This window comes from Cupressus sempervirens, chromosome 11 (assembly GCF_028749045.1).
Source record: "Cupressus sempervirens isolate cs-2001-9-10 chromosome 11, ASM2874904v1, whole genome shotgun sequence".
Lineage (NCBI taxonomy): Eukaryota > Viridiplantae > Streptophyta > Pinopsida > Cupressales > Cupressaceae > Cupressus > Cupressus sempervirens.
In genome coordinates this window covers 99,784,960-99,801,148 of record NC_143128.1, presented here as the reverse complement: position 1 = coordinate 99,801,148, position 16,189 = coordinate 99,784,960, and positions in this window count along the sequence as shown.

The window sequence follows — 16,189 nt, the reverse complement described above, 5'->3', positions numbered from 1 at the left end:
AAGTACTGATATGCTACTTTTTTGTTCATAAACTTGTAGAAATACATTAAAAAATATAGCACATTACAAAATATAGCAAAATAAGGTTTTACCAGTTCTAGTGGGCATAGACAAGGATGTTTGCATGGTCCTTGTTGCCGACAATGCACCAGGCAATAATGCACTACCAACTGAAGGAGGAGTCTGCACTTCATCATGAGTTGAAGAGTAGAATATTGTTAGCAAAGACATTTGCAATGGATAAAGATCAAATGGGATACTAGCTAGAAATGTCCACACAAAAAAAGTTAAGTGTTATAATGTTGATCAAAACAAACAAAGTGTTACTTACACAAAGGTTGTGCGCAAAAACCCTCATCATGTTCACCATGTAATGTCACAATTGGCACACATGTCTAAACAAGAACACAAAAAATTAGAGATCATGATCCATAAGATACTATAAAATATTAATATCTAGTGAACTTCTATTACTACTTTAGTCGAATTATTGCTTACCTTCAAAGATTGGATTCTACGGTCCAATTCTGTTCTCAGTGCCTCTTTCTCCTCACTTCTGTCACCCTTGATGAGAATGTTAACAAGTTCATCAGTGTATCTTAGCACTATTTTCTGGGTGATGAACATAGGGTCAGTACTAAGGGCGATGTCACGTAGATATGATGCCCATATTTTAGATCGCATTTGATCAGCGATCATTCTAGCTTTTTCCTATCATTTGTGACATCAAATATTAGTAAAATTTTATCAAAATAACTCCAAAGCCATAAAGAAAAGAACATAATAATATGAAATTTGTTTCTATATTAACATTAAAATTTACAATAATTAATGTTTATCTCTATTGAAGGTGTCTGAGATGGTGCATCCATATCGCCCTGTGAAAAAAATTAGTAAGTCTTAGAAATCAGCAACGAAATTAAAGTAATATACTTAACAAAAAAAATATTAATAATAAAGTAGATTGAATATGTAAATCATTTTTCTTAAGTTAAAAATTTAGTGTAACTAATGTTTATATCTAAAAAAATATTTGACATGTTCTACTTAATGTTTATATGTGCACATATGGTTTGGAAAGAAAAATTGACATTGATCCTACCTGGACATTTCATTGATCATCATGATCTTCATCCATGTCATCATTATCATCATCACAATCATCATACTTGTCACTTTGATTGTCATCATCACCACCACCATCTTCATCGCCATCATCATCATCTTTATCACTATCATCATCATGACCATCATCGCCATGATCATCACCATCTTCATCACTATGATCATGATTGTCATTAGCATCATCATCAAAATTATCACCAATATCATTAGCATGACCAAAATCATCGCCATCTTCTTCTTCATCACTGGGTAACTGTCATTCCTGATAATCATTTACTTCCTCTTGTGCTTCTTCAATATCTTCTTCTTCGATCACATTATACTTTACTGACCTTCCTCTTGGTTCATGTCTAACAACAAATGACCAACCTAGTTTGTGTGGAACACCAAAGTAAAACACTTGCTCACATTGGCTTGGAAGAACATAGGGCTCATCTTTGACTAGCTCAAATGACCTTGTATTAATCATAGTAAATCCACCATCGTGTTCAATAACAGTCCTATCAGGATCATTTTGATTCAATCGTAACTTGAACCATTTGATGACAAATAGAACGATTTTGAATGAATTAAAGTCGCACTCAAGTATATCATCCAAAATGTCATAATATCGATTTTCAGATTGTTGAGAATGTATGTTAGTTCTAGATGAAATATTGGTGACCACAAAGACAACGTTTATCCTGGAATTACACATTTTCTTCATTTCATCTATATTTTTTGTGCAGAATTTATAGCCATGGTAGTACATAGCTTTGTGGTGTTCAGCCTGCAATTATTCAAACATGTCAAGAATCTTCCCATCGATCCATGAGTTGATATTAAACTTATGTCTCATGATTAGTAATCTTATGCGTACCTTTGTATCTCTTAAGCCATATATTAGTTAAGTACCATTGGCATAACATTGAGATCTCCATTACGATGAGCTTCTTTAACCATTGATGCAACACCATCCCATGTTAATGAGTGACCATTTTCTTGAGATTGTTCAATCCATACTGTCATCCAATCAAGATTATTTGTAATATACAAGTGTAGTGCATCCCACTCACGACCAACTATAAAGAAGACAATCAAACCAGTTAAAAAAAACTTATATATATTGATGATGGATAAGAATTATTAAATTACAAAAAAAAACTTATAATTACCTCTCACCCTCCTCAATCTACCTTTCCCCGTCAGGTACTGCCCTTTGAATTTGTCATTAGAGTTGGGATCCCAAATGTGATCTACATGAATATCTGCTGCAAACTTTGGAAGATATTCACTAATGTACACCATGGTCTGATATATCATATATCCCTCTATCATAGAACCCTCAGGATGTGCTCTTTGTCGAACCAAACCCTTCATAAATTTTAAGTGCCTCTCAACCATCCACATTGATCTAGCTTGTATAGGTCTACACAATTCAATCTCCTCAACTTGATGTATGAGGTAGTTTTCTTGAGCATTGAAAAATGCTAGAGGTAAACACTTTTGCATTTCACACATAAGCTGTGGAATTTTTCTCTTCCAATATTTTACATCTTTTTTTATCAATTTCTTTAGATGATAACCACCTAAAAGAGATTCAACACGCAAAAACACATAAATGAGATTTCAAATAAAATTATACAATAGATTTTAGATAAAAAGCTACAAATCTAAGAAAAAACACTTCTAACCTCATGTATTTTCCAAGATTATATATAACTTGTTTAATATTGTTGTCAAACTGTTGTGGAAAGGATAGAGGTAGGATGAACTGCAATTATTAAAAAATGATTATTTCAATATATTATTAAATAATGCAATTGGTAGTATATTCAATCTTACAAATATACTATAAATAGAGAACATGACTTACCTTGACGAAGGTATGCCAATCATGTGTTTTCAGCCCTGGCCCAAAATCACCTTTCTTTGATAGAAGAGTGCTTTATATTTGCAACAAATCCTATTGGAAATTTTTCTTTTATTATGACTTCTTTTAATGCTTCACTTTGTTTCTCCGTTAATAACCAAGGAAGGGCACTTGTATTTATGCGGTCTCCATTGCTATTTGATTCAATGAAAGCTTTTAGTGCATGATTGGATTCATGAATGCCAGTACAAATTTTGGCAATTTGTTCTCTATCATGCCTTCCATCCAACATTTTTCATAGTGTCTTTGTTACATTCTTTCCAATATCCATAGTATCAAACAAATGCGTGATTGAAAGATCCTTGTAGTATGGTAACCTACTAAATTGAGTAGGACAACTTTTCATTCCTCTAGGAAGTTGGTCATTGATGCCTTGATGACCTTCATGAGCATCAATTACAACATTAGTAAATATATGACAATATCAAAATAAAATTTTTAAACTTCAGACGACAAATTGGACATTACCTCAATGATTTAGTAGATCATATTCCAACTTCCATAAATGAGGTGTCATTCTTCATGGCCTTGATGATGTCTCTTCTTTCCCATTGAAAATATATTTTTTGGCAATTCAATACCTATAATTATTGTGGAGAAAGTGTCTAAACTCATCAAACACCTGCTTTCCTAAACTTCTCGAATGACGAGATTTCATCTTTGGACCACAAGCTGGACATGCAAATTTTTCCTTTGTTTGAAGACCTAAAAGATCATGTATAATTATATCATGTACAATTATCATGCACAACTTAAGCATTTGATAGTAATGTGTAAGAACTATAACAGACCAAAAATATGTGATCTTAACAATATAACATACCGCAAAAATGAGTAAGCCTAGGGGCATCATGTATTGTCCATACAAGCATTGCATTGAATTGAAATTGTCGATGTCCTATCAGTCTAGAATTGTCATACATAGTGATACCATTCCATAACTTCAACAACTCATGAATTAGGGGCTCAATATACACGTTCATATCTTTAACTTGGTATTTACCTAGCAATTGAATGAACATAAACATTACATAATTATTATGATCATTTTCATCCACTATTTATAAATTAATTTAGATAACTATAAAATGAAAAAATACCTGGCACAATCATTGACAACATTATGTGTTCTCTCTTTATGGACATCCAAGGAGGAATGTTATTGTTAATAAAAAAAATAGGCCACACTGAGTAAACAGATCTCATATCTCTATATGGATTGACACCATCTGCCGCCAATGAAAACTTCAGATTACAAGGTTCTTCTTTAAAGTGTGACCATGTTTCTTCTATCTCTTTAAATGAAGAACCATTAGTAGGCATTCGCATAATGTCATCTTGACTTCTATTGCATGCATGGTAATCCATAAATTGTGCCAAGCTAGCGCACTTGAGTAATCGTTGAAGACATGGAATAATGGGAATGTACCAAAGAACCTTGTGAGGCACTTTTTTTGTTATTTGATTTGACCGATATCTACTAATATGACAATCAGGGCATTTTGTTGCAAATTTATGTTGTTTATGATATAGAATGTGATCATTGGGACATGCATGTATTGTTTGATACTTCATTCCAATCTGATCCATAATGTTAGATAATTCTCAGTACGAACGAGGCAAAATGTTTGATGATGGTAAGAAAAAATCACTAATCAACCTACAACAAAAAATATGCATTGTTAATATAATGAATAGTAATTGTATGCTAACATTGAAGATGACAAAAATGACATACTTTAGCATACGTGACATTGCTACATTGGATATACCATTCATAACCTTTAAGTTCACCAACAACACTATAGTCGAGAGTAGAGTTTTTTGGGCGCCTTCGTATAAGGACTCATGTGCCTTCTCAAGTAAAGGTATATCAAGACCATCTTCATCATCATTATTAGATTTGCTAATACCATCATTGTGAGCCTCTTCATCACTTGCCCCAATACCATCTTCTTCAATCATGTCCTCAGGCACATTATCGTCTTCTTCCATGGGAGTGTTATCCCCAGCTTCAATATTCACACCTCTATGTTCCTCCAGTAGGAAATCCACATTCAGCAATGGACAAAAATCGTGGCCCCCTTCAACATGACCATGTTGCCTACAATGACTCTGGGCTATTGTGATTAGAATTCTTTGATTCTTTAAGCCCTTACACTTTTTGCAAGGACAGTAAAATTTATCAAGTTTTCTTCGAAATTGAGCTCACAATGCAACCATTGTCTCATTATTTTATTCTAGGTTCATATTGTCAGGCGTGGTCTTTCTTCACAAGAAAATATATCTGCAAATAAATTGGACATGTTGTAGTTAATGTTTAAATCTGCACATATGGAAATTGTTGATTAATGTTTTCAAATGTAACTAAAATGATCCTATAATTTCTAGAAGGCCTAGATGTTTGCAAAATGTGGATTTATAGACAATGTATCTTAGTTATTTGCAAAATGCCTCAAAGAGATGTCACAAGGTGAAAGTTACTTAGGTGCTAACAACAACATGCCATGACTAATGTGATTAATGCATCAACTAATGAAGATGACTAAAAGATCGAAACATATTAATGCAAGATTGGTAAATTTCAAAAACTCGTGAGCCTAAGATCATTACAATTTCAGCCATGAAATAATTGCAATTGAAATTTGTTGAAAAATAGGCCTGAGTGGGTTGGCCTAAGGGTCAAAAGAAGAATTCAGATTTCACTTAATTACAAATCAATTAGCTTATGCAAGTTTGGCCTCATGGTGGTTGTACAATTAAAAAAAACTTAATCCTTAGACCATTTTGGCCTAACATCAAGGGATGTGAATTTAGGACTCAAACGTCTATAAAGGTTGGATGTTGAAATTCTTTGGAACATCCAAAACAATTCCATAAGCATATAAGAAGAGTAGATTGGAGAGTTTCACCTTGGAGGATGATTTTGGAAAAAAAATTAGAGATCAAGATATCTAAACTCAAATGGATTTAGTGTTAAACTTAGAGTTTATAAAGGAATATTATATTTGGAGGGTTCAAATGCTTGTAGATCTGAGTTTAGAAATGCATCATTTTGTTACAAGCAACAAGGTAAGTGTTCATAAATATCTTGTGGGAATCCATAAATGAGAAAGGAGCTGTTAGATATCTTCTTTAAGGAGAAAATAGACTGGATGAATTTTGTGATTAAGTGTTCTAATTGAAATTCTCATTTTGTCTAGAAACCATAGAATGCAAATTGTATTTAAAGAATAGATATTATACTCATAGAAACCATCTAAGTAGGATGTCTTCATTGGATTTTGCTTCTTAGCATTTTAATTTTAGATGAAATATGAAACCCAAATGTTTGACAAGTGGTGTTGTCTTGCAATTTAAAGATGTCGAGAGGTAAAGGTGGAATGATTTCAAGGTAGGAAAGCAAGCTCCAATAATTCCTCTTTAGAATTGCAGCTAGAGTCCTAAGCAATCCAATCCAAATGATTATGTATCAATAAGATTTAAGACAAAATAATCCTAAGAACATTAAGTAAGTTAAGCTGAAACATATAAGAAAATGAATACATGTTCCTACAATCGAATAATGATTATCCAAGATTCAGTAGTTAAGGGTCCCTCAAGACTAAAATATAGATGAACATAAACTTTGAACATGAAGGAGAAGATCTTCTGCTTGATTTTTACCATTACAACACAATAATGTTTTGTCATAGGAAAACAAGTCTTATTTTGATTCACATTACATTTTTGTGTTGTTTTCATTGTATTTTTTCTTTAAATTCTATTTCTAGAGACTATCCATAATTGTCCTAGATCACGATAGACTAGGACTTGTACAGATCTGCATTCTTCATTTCCAACCAGTCATATGAGAGAGGCTAAAGGTGGTGTCTTGAAGAGAGTGATCTTTTATCCCACAATAGAAACCTAACCTTTCATCTATATTAAGATATCCTTTAGATGGGAAATCATTAGACATTTATCAAATACTACTTTATGGAAAAGATATAATGGAGCATGCTTCCTCTTGCTTGTATTGTGCAAGTTAACCCTCAGTTTTATGCATTCAGGTGGATCACTCTACTTTTCACACAAGAGTTTAGATTCCCTGATATTCTAAGGATTTCTGACTCACTTCTAAGAAATCCTTATGGGCCTATGGTATGTTTCTGTCTTCCATCTAAAAGAGAGAATCTTCTATTAATCATTTACACAAAGTTTCAATCAGAGTTTTACAAAAGTTATAAGTTGTCAAATACCCAAAAAACTAAATAAAGTAAATATGTGCTCTATTAATTTTCTTGACAATGAAATAAAAGATACTGGCATATGGGAGAGCTTGAGTCAATGCTTCAGAGATGTATCACATTTTTGCATAAAATTTTAGGCTATCTGGTTACTGGGCATTGCCTACTCTGTTACTGCAAGACATATTACTCCGCATATGCTGTGCTATGCTAATGTGCGTAAGAAGTCGCTTGTTGGCTGTTGATTTTACATCAAATTTGAATTTGCTTCAACATTATCCATTTATTTTTATCAACCATCTCTTGCATGTGGCAGATGAACTAAAAACAAAATCTTAAAAGTTTTACACTATTCATATTTGATCATTCAAAATGTAGCAAAAATTGCTTGCCAATTTCAAATAGGTCTGAGATTCTTTTTATAGAGATAATAGCCCAATCCAAAAAAAAATTGATCTAATAGAAAAATCATATGATTGTTTAATGAATAAACTTGTTTTAATCCAGTTATTTTGATATTTTGATATCCCTTGAAGGAAAATTAATTCCTCGCTCCTTTTACCTAGAATTCCACTAGACAAATTATATCATTGAGTACAAAGCCCTAATCATGTGGGTACATGTCATGATTCCTATAGAGATTAAAAGCCTTCATATACATAGAAACTATATGTTGACAGTGAATCCAATAAGAACTTAAGGGGAACCAATCTAGATTGTCTCAGTATATAGAATTACCATTGATCTTAATCAATTCTATTACTACACCATAGATAGTATTTCAAAGAGAGAAAATTGGTATGCAGATGCAAAGGCTAGTGTAGCCTCTTTGGTCTGATATGAAATCATCACCAATGTATATCAATTTGTGCTACAAGTGTTGAGATCTCATGTAGTATCAGAATTGCCAAGCCTTGGTAATCCCATTTGTGTACATGTAGACTCAGAAGAATGGTTTGTTGGCATCTATGGGTATCTGAAGAGAAAAAAATTCCCTGATAGAGTTGATGAAAATGCCTATAATGGTCTCCTCCAATGATACTTAACCAAGGGTGAGATACCACTCATTTTTTGAGAGGCTCATTTAGGCCCCACTAGTGGACATATAGGTGGTAAGGCCCTAGTTCAAAAGGTAATTCATATTCAATACTATTAGAAAATGATGGAGAAAAACTTCTTTTCATTTATCAAGAGTACTCACAATGCCAACAACATAGAAATTTGATTTAAGCTCTTGGACAAACTCACTAAGCTCAAAACTCTCCATGGCCCTTCTGGACATGGGGTTTAGATATAATTGGAAAAATATCTCTGCCACTATTTAAAGGCCATATTTTTATCATCACAACCTCATAGTATTTTAGTAAGTGGGTGGAAGGGGGGCCATTAAGGTCTACCATCACCGAAATTATCTATCAATTCATACTAGACAATATCTAATTTCATTTTGGTTTATCTTCCATTATTGTCCCAAATAATGTGACATATTTTTTAAATGAGGTAAAATAGTTACAGAAATATTTTGTGTCCTACATCACTTTTCTATACCTTATTATTTTCAATCCAACAGTTAGGTAGAAGCCTCTCACAAGACCATTGAGAAAATATTGCAAACATTTGTAACTAAGAATGGGAGAGATTGGCATACCCAATTAACCTATGCTTTTTGGGCTTATTGCACTAGTGTCTCTATAGATACATGATCTACTCCTTATAGCCTAGTATATAGAGCCAATGCCATCATGCCTCTAAACTAGAGATACTGTCATTATGTGTCTCCCTTAAAGGAGTGATCGGTGATGACACTAATAGTTTGAATTATTTGCATGAGTTAAAAATGTTGGATGAACATACTCTACGCCTTTGAGCTTATTAGAAAGCACTCTCATAACTTTAAGGTAGGTAATTTCATGCTTTGCAAATCCAAATGAATGTAAATGTGTCACCTAGTCAAAGAAGGAAATTCAACCCAATTGGCTGGGGCCATATGTTTTCACCTTTTTCTTATAGGTATGGAGCCTACAAGTTAGCCCCCATGGACAATACCCCTCTCAAGGAACCCATGAATGTGGTTCATCGAGCATGGTGTTATGCCTAAATGTGTCATGCAGTATGAATCCAAGTGATCCCCATGACATATTGTTGTCAACATGAGTGTTTATCTTTGTGGTAACAACCATGTTTGTGATATGTGTGTGCATGTATGGTGTCACTACAATTGTAAAACATACATAAAGAAAGCCAAGATAACAGAAGAATGGAATTTGAACTCCAAAAACCTATACAATGCTAAAGTGGTTGCAAAGTAACCTGGTCAATATTGCTACTAAACAAGAGTCTGTAGCCTAGTCGATATAGCCTATATCTTGTGATAGGAACCTGATCATGCTAGTTGTTTAGGTAGGGACCTAGGTCCCCAATTGAAAAGCCAGGTTGTCCAGAACATACGTTAGTAAGTTTCTATATCCTCTAATTAAGTGAATTTTTTGGCTTTTTAGACCCTAGTTCCAAGACTTTTGTAACAATATTTGTTCTGATTCTTAAAAAAATGTGTATGTTGGATAACAAGAGTATCATAAATTTGGATGTTTATCTTGATGGACAATTCACAAGAAGGAATTTGGTACATTTATATACTATCTAGTATCTTGTTAATATTTTCATTAGTTGAGACTATTATTTATATATCCTCTAGAGATGTAAGACTATTATGCTTCTGGATGCATGTACAAATAGGAAGTTTGAAACACTATTGAAGCATTTAGCACACACTACTATCAAATCAGCTAGGTGATAAGTACGCTACAAATTTATTGAAACTTCATGGAAGATGTTTGGTATCATTCATTACTAATTCCAAATTATGTATTGAGGTAATAGTTAGAGTGTTTTAATTTTGATCTTTTCTAGTAGCCCTGGGCTAATAGTTTTGATTGGTTGACTATCATGTTCATAATTCTGCCACATTCAATATGCTAGTTGAATCAAGACATTAATCCTTGACTGGAGCAATGGAGATATGGTGTATTCATATAATCATAACTATAGGTAAGTCGTCTGGACTCTAGTGTAAAGTTGTAGAATGATTTAATCTAAATCATTGGTGAAGAGACAGATTGGACCTGAATATTGAAAGCAATCTTTAACCACTTTGTGCTATTGCCATATTGTTAGGAATCTTTTGATACACTTTTCTTTGAGTATCCCATGAACTGTTTTGAAATTTGTCTTAAGGTTGATCCTTCCAATGTTTTATACTGTGTCTAGTGAAAGGGGATGTTCTAGGGATAGGGACAAGACATCCTCCTTCCTGCCCCTGGGGGATGTCTCCTGGGAATCCTCCTCATTGGGAAATCCCAAGGGGATGCAAGCCCATCCGTAACATCCCCGTGCTATCTCAAAGATGTCCTAAAGTCCCCTACAACAGCCAAATTTCAACATGGCAAAAAGGAAAGCTTTAAAATTTTATAAAAAAGCCAATGCTCCGATACCCTCTTAAAGCTAAGCAGCAAAGGTTCTTGGTATTCCAAGATTTGAGCTAGGAATCCCCATCAAAGTTTTACTAAACATGTAAGCCTTTAAGGGTAAGCTCATGTTAGTAACCTCAAACCTCAAGTCTCAAGATCCCTAATAGGAGAAAATAATTCAAGTACTTTGGAACTCTTTCTCTGAGATTCTTGTTTCTATAATGATAAATTATTAGACATTTTAAGGGAATCCAAAGAAACACATTTCAAACCACAATTTATAAAACCACACCTTTAAGCAAGCAATATTTTATAGTCCCTTACTCCAAAATCCTTGTTCAACGCGTATCAACCAAATTAGGCTTTGCTCTCGATCTTTCTTCCTGTAGTTTTGTTTCAGAGAGGTTTTCGAAGTTGAGTAAACTAGTATTCATAATCATTATTTGCAAGGAAGAAAAAAGAGTAAAATACTCATCCTCTTCATTATTTGCGATAGAAAAAGAAAGAATATATTCCCATCCAAGGAACAAAAAAGAGTAAAAAACCAAATTATTCATGATCTATAAGAGAGAAAAAAGATAAACATGCATCCAAATTATTGTTTATACTATGAAGGTGGCTTTCAACTCAAGAATGATATTGAGTTAACCAATTGGTTGTTATTGACAAATACCTCAAAAAATATTGACAAATAAATCTTTATTGTAGAATGACAAAGTATACTTTGGTTCTACAAAATGACAAATAAATCTTTATTGTAGCTTACAAATATGATATTGCATAGTAGCTTGGGAACCCTCTGAATAAAAATCAACTATTTTAAAGAGTTGTAGAATACATATTTACAAATAAACAACTCAATTTTAGTTCTATTAACAATAGTTTAAAAAATTTAAAATAGTATCAAAACTGTGAATTGCTACATGCTTGAACACTAAATCTACGGTGTAAAATGAAGATAACTATCAAAACTCTTACTCATTGCTAATGCATTACCCTGGTTTATTAAAACTAAATAGATTTTAAATACAAACTAATTGTAGATGGTTATCATGCCAATGGTTTATATGTTTTAAATGATGTGTATACAACCACTTCCCCTAAGGAGACTAGTTACAAGTATCAATGGATACAAAAGAATCTATAACACGTAAAGTGCTGTGCTCAATACTAAATTTGTTGTTATTCTAATCTTAGAAGTGAGGAGAAATTAGGCTTCCACATTAATGGCTAGCAGTCTTGGAAATTGAGTTTATTGCATTATATTAGCTTCCATACAGTTGTTAGTGTAATTTTTTATTTTTCCTATTTTGCTAGGTTTTTCCTACACTTTTAATAATCTCGCTTAGGTTAATAAAGCATCTTTTATTAGGTGAATGGTTGTGAGGTGTCACCTTCCTACATGTGAGCATCCATTAGCTATTGTGGGAAGATACTTTGCTATCTTTAGTCCGATAGATGGTTGCTCCTCATTGGTTGGTGTTGCCACCTCCTCCCTCTTCCTAGCCTATATAAGCATGCTACCTGGCTTGTATTTGCATCTCTTATTTTTGCATCCTCTTAATGCTATTTTGCTTCCAGCATTTGCATTACTCTCTTAGAGACTAACTCTATGATGCTATTTTGATTTTGTATCATTTGCATTCATAGTTTAGATATTTATTCTTTGCACTAGTTATCTGGGTTATTAATCTTATCAGATTCTAACATGGTATCAGAGCTTTTCTATGTGCAAGAGTAGATTTTAGTTTCCTTATTTGAGAGATTCAGAGGGGGGGGGGGGGGGTGGCTAATAAAATTTTTTGTAGTTTTTTGAAAAATGAAGTATGCTCTTCTCTTGCATCTTTGGATGATCCTCAGAATCATAAAAGTTTTGACAAAAACGGTTTTTCTCTAGGGTTTCAATCTCAAATCTGACAACCAACTTGCATATTTGGAGTTTTCAATCAGTATTGCAGGTTCCAGCATGCCATTGGACTTAGGAAGCTGATCCAGCATTTGCATGTCATATTTTGGTTGCTGGGGTCATTTTTTGATTTTTGGAGCCATTTTTTACTATTAAAGGTGTTTAATTTACACTACAACAGCATCTTCTATACATCAACAAGAAAAATGCTTTTTGGGTTTTGTTCGCAACCTTGAAAAACCATCTGGGTATCTTTTAGATTTTGCATGCAATCTATATATTTTTCAAAATCTAGCATGGAAAGCTACAGCTGTACCCCTCTCCGTTGGCAGTCGCAAATTTGAACGCAATTTTCAAATGTCTCGTTCTTGCTCATACAGACTCTAATTTTGATGATTCTTATTATGAGCTTAGCTATTTTTTTGTGCTCTATCCACTAGTGGAGTTAGCTTTTGATTTTCATGCATAAAATTTTCACAAATTGCAGATTCTTGGCCATAACAATGCACAGTTCTCGTTTTGGAAACTTCGGAGGATCATAACTTTCTCATACAACCTCGTATCGAGGCGATTCTTTTTTTGAAAGTGCATAATTTTTTGAGTAGATCACAATGGTGCTATTTGTTTCCTCGATTATTGTGCCTAAATTTTACTTTCAATAGATGCTCTTCATGAGGGTTTGTAATGCATTGAAATTAAGACCACTAAGTATTTATTTCTAGTGGTAGTTGTAAACGCACTAAAATAAAGTGCCAAATCATATTTCTTTTGGGCGGGGGGGGGGGGGGGGTTCTTTGATTGAGTAAAAAGGGGGGGACATTGTCATGGTTGGGTTCTCTTCTTTTTAGCATTTCGTCATCATGGATCAAACAAATATGCCCATCCTAACTCCATACAATTACTTTGAGTGGAAATCACGCATGACAATTCACTTAAAGAAAGCTGGATTAAATAGGATAACTATGGGACTTGAAACTGAACCTACTAAAGATGAAGACAAGCTTAAGTGGTTTAACAAATGTGATGAGGCATATGGAACATTGTGTTTGTCTATTTCTCCTGACTTGCTATTTCACATTAAGTCTTTGGATACACCAAATGAAGTATGGACAAAGATAGAGACACTATTTGGCACACAAGATTCAATGAGGGGTCATATGTTGGAAAATGAATTAATTAGTTTAAGTCTAGGAAATTTCAACACAATCCAAGATTTCTTCACCAAATTAAAATCACTGAGGCTGCAGTTAAAACAATGTGGAATTGAAAAGAAAGATGAACAACTAATTCTTAGTATTATCTCTAAGCTAAGTTCAGAATATTTTGTGTTTGTCTCTACCTTCTATGCTACTAAGGGTGCACTTGGTACTCAATTCACCATGCCATCTTTAGATGATTTTGCTGTCAATCTCACTCGAGAATAGGACAAGCTAATCTAGATGGGCACTCTTACGTCCTCTAAGTCACATGCCTTAGCAGCCAACAAGGGCACAAAAGAACAACAAGAACAATTTAGTAACAACAATAGTAAGGAAAAGAAACAAAAGAATAGTGAGGATAAGAAGGATTAGATATCGGTTTCTTCAAAAGCTCCAAGGGCGATAAGCTTAAGAAAGAAAAGGTCAAATGTGCCTATTGTAAAAGACCTGATCATGATGAACATAAATGTTTGCAGAAACAACTTGATCACTTGACATACATTCTTGAGAAGACTAATATCAGTGTTCCTGAGTCTATCAAACAAAGTTCTAATGAAGGGTCTAACAAGGGAAAAGAAAACAGCAAGGGGAAAGGAAAGGGCAAGGCCCTTTTTGCAGTTGCTTCCTCACCATCCACTTGGGTTCTTGATTCGGGTGCTTCACACCACATGGCTTCATCTAAGGAAGAACTTGCATCCTTGGAGCCGTGTACTATGCCTTCTATTTTGATGGGTGATAACACTCCTGTTGAGGTGTGTGGGAGAGGGTTTTTTGATGTGGGGGATGGCACATTCCATGATGTTCTTTGTGTACCCTCATTGTCAACTAATATCCTATCAATACACCAGATCACTCACACAGGTTTAGGCAAGCGGGTTGAGTTCACTCCTAATTCAGTGGAGATATGTGAGTTGCACAATGATTCTATAGTTTCAATTGGGACAACAGATCATCAGTCATGACTCTATATGTTTTCTCACTTTGTTCCTAATCCTCCTTTGACTATTTCACTCACTCACTCTAATGATGTGAGCAGATTATGGCATGAGCGGTTTGGCCATCTTAACTTCCACTACTTGCATTAGCTTAACCAGCAGAGCATGGTCACAGGGTTTCCTTCTACTTTGACATTGGAGTCACTTGGAATACATGATAGATCTTCTAATGGGTCAGATTCACTTGAGCAATCTTCTACCTCCACTTCTGATGCAGAGAGTGATTCAGAGGACTCACCTCATTCCTCTTCTAATCATCATTTACAGGTTGATGATTCTCCTCTAGATTCTTCATCTTCTGGTCCACTTTGGACTAGACAGACCTTGCAGTTTGCAGGTGATTGGGTTGGGGATCCATCAGACACCAGACGAACTCATTCACAATTCTAGGATGCTCCACATGTCTTCATTGCTACTGCCTCAGATCCACAGTCCTTTCATGAGGCTTATGATATTTCTGAGTGGGATACAGCAATGCAGGAAGAGTATAGTTCCTTGATGAGGAACCACACTTGTGATCTTGTCCCTTTTCCTAAGGGAAGAAAACTTGTTCGATGTAAGTGGATCTATCGGACAAAATTTGCAAGCTTTGCTGGGGGTGCGAGATGCTTCATCTTTTGGGGGGGCCTCTTCCTCTCACTTGGAATCCTAATTTTCTTTGGGGAGTCTCTTTTCTCTCTCTTTTCGGGGAATTTTATGTACATGGGTACCTCATCAGGCTTGACTTGTCGGGACCCATTTCTACATCCACCTAAGCTTCGCTTACGGGGGGGTGTTAGTGTAATTTTTTATTTTTCCTATTTTGCTAGGTTTTTCCTACACTTTTAATAATCTTGCTTAGGTTAATAAAGCATCTCTTATTAGGTGAATGGTTGTGAGGTGTCACCTTCCTACATGTGAGCATCCATTAGCTATCTTGGGAAGATACTTTGCTATCTTTAGTCTGATAGATGGTTGCTCCTCATTGGTTGGAGTTGCCACCTCCTCCCTCTTCCTAGCCTATATAAGCATGCTACCTGGCTTGTATTTGCATCTCTTGTTTTTGCATCCTCTTAATGCTATTTTGCTTCCAGCATTTGCATTACTCTCTTGGAGACTAACTCTATGATGCTATTTTGATTTTGTATCATTTGCATTCATAGTTTAGATATTTATTCTTTGCACTAGTTTTTTGGGTTATTAATCTTATCAGATTCTAACAACAATGACCTTAGAATGTATTGCTTGCAATTTCAATCTAGTGAAGTAGGGATCAAAGGTGTAAACTTACCATAGAGATAAAAGGAGCCCTAGAGAAAATAAGTTGTTGGTATGTAAAATTATTCATAGTCAGGCTCCTCTTTTTAAGGCAATGAT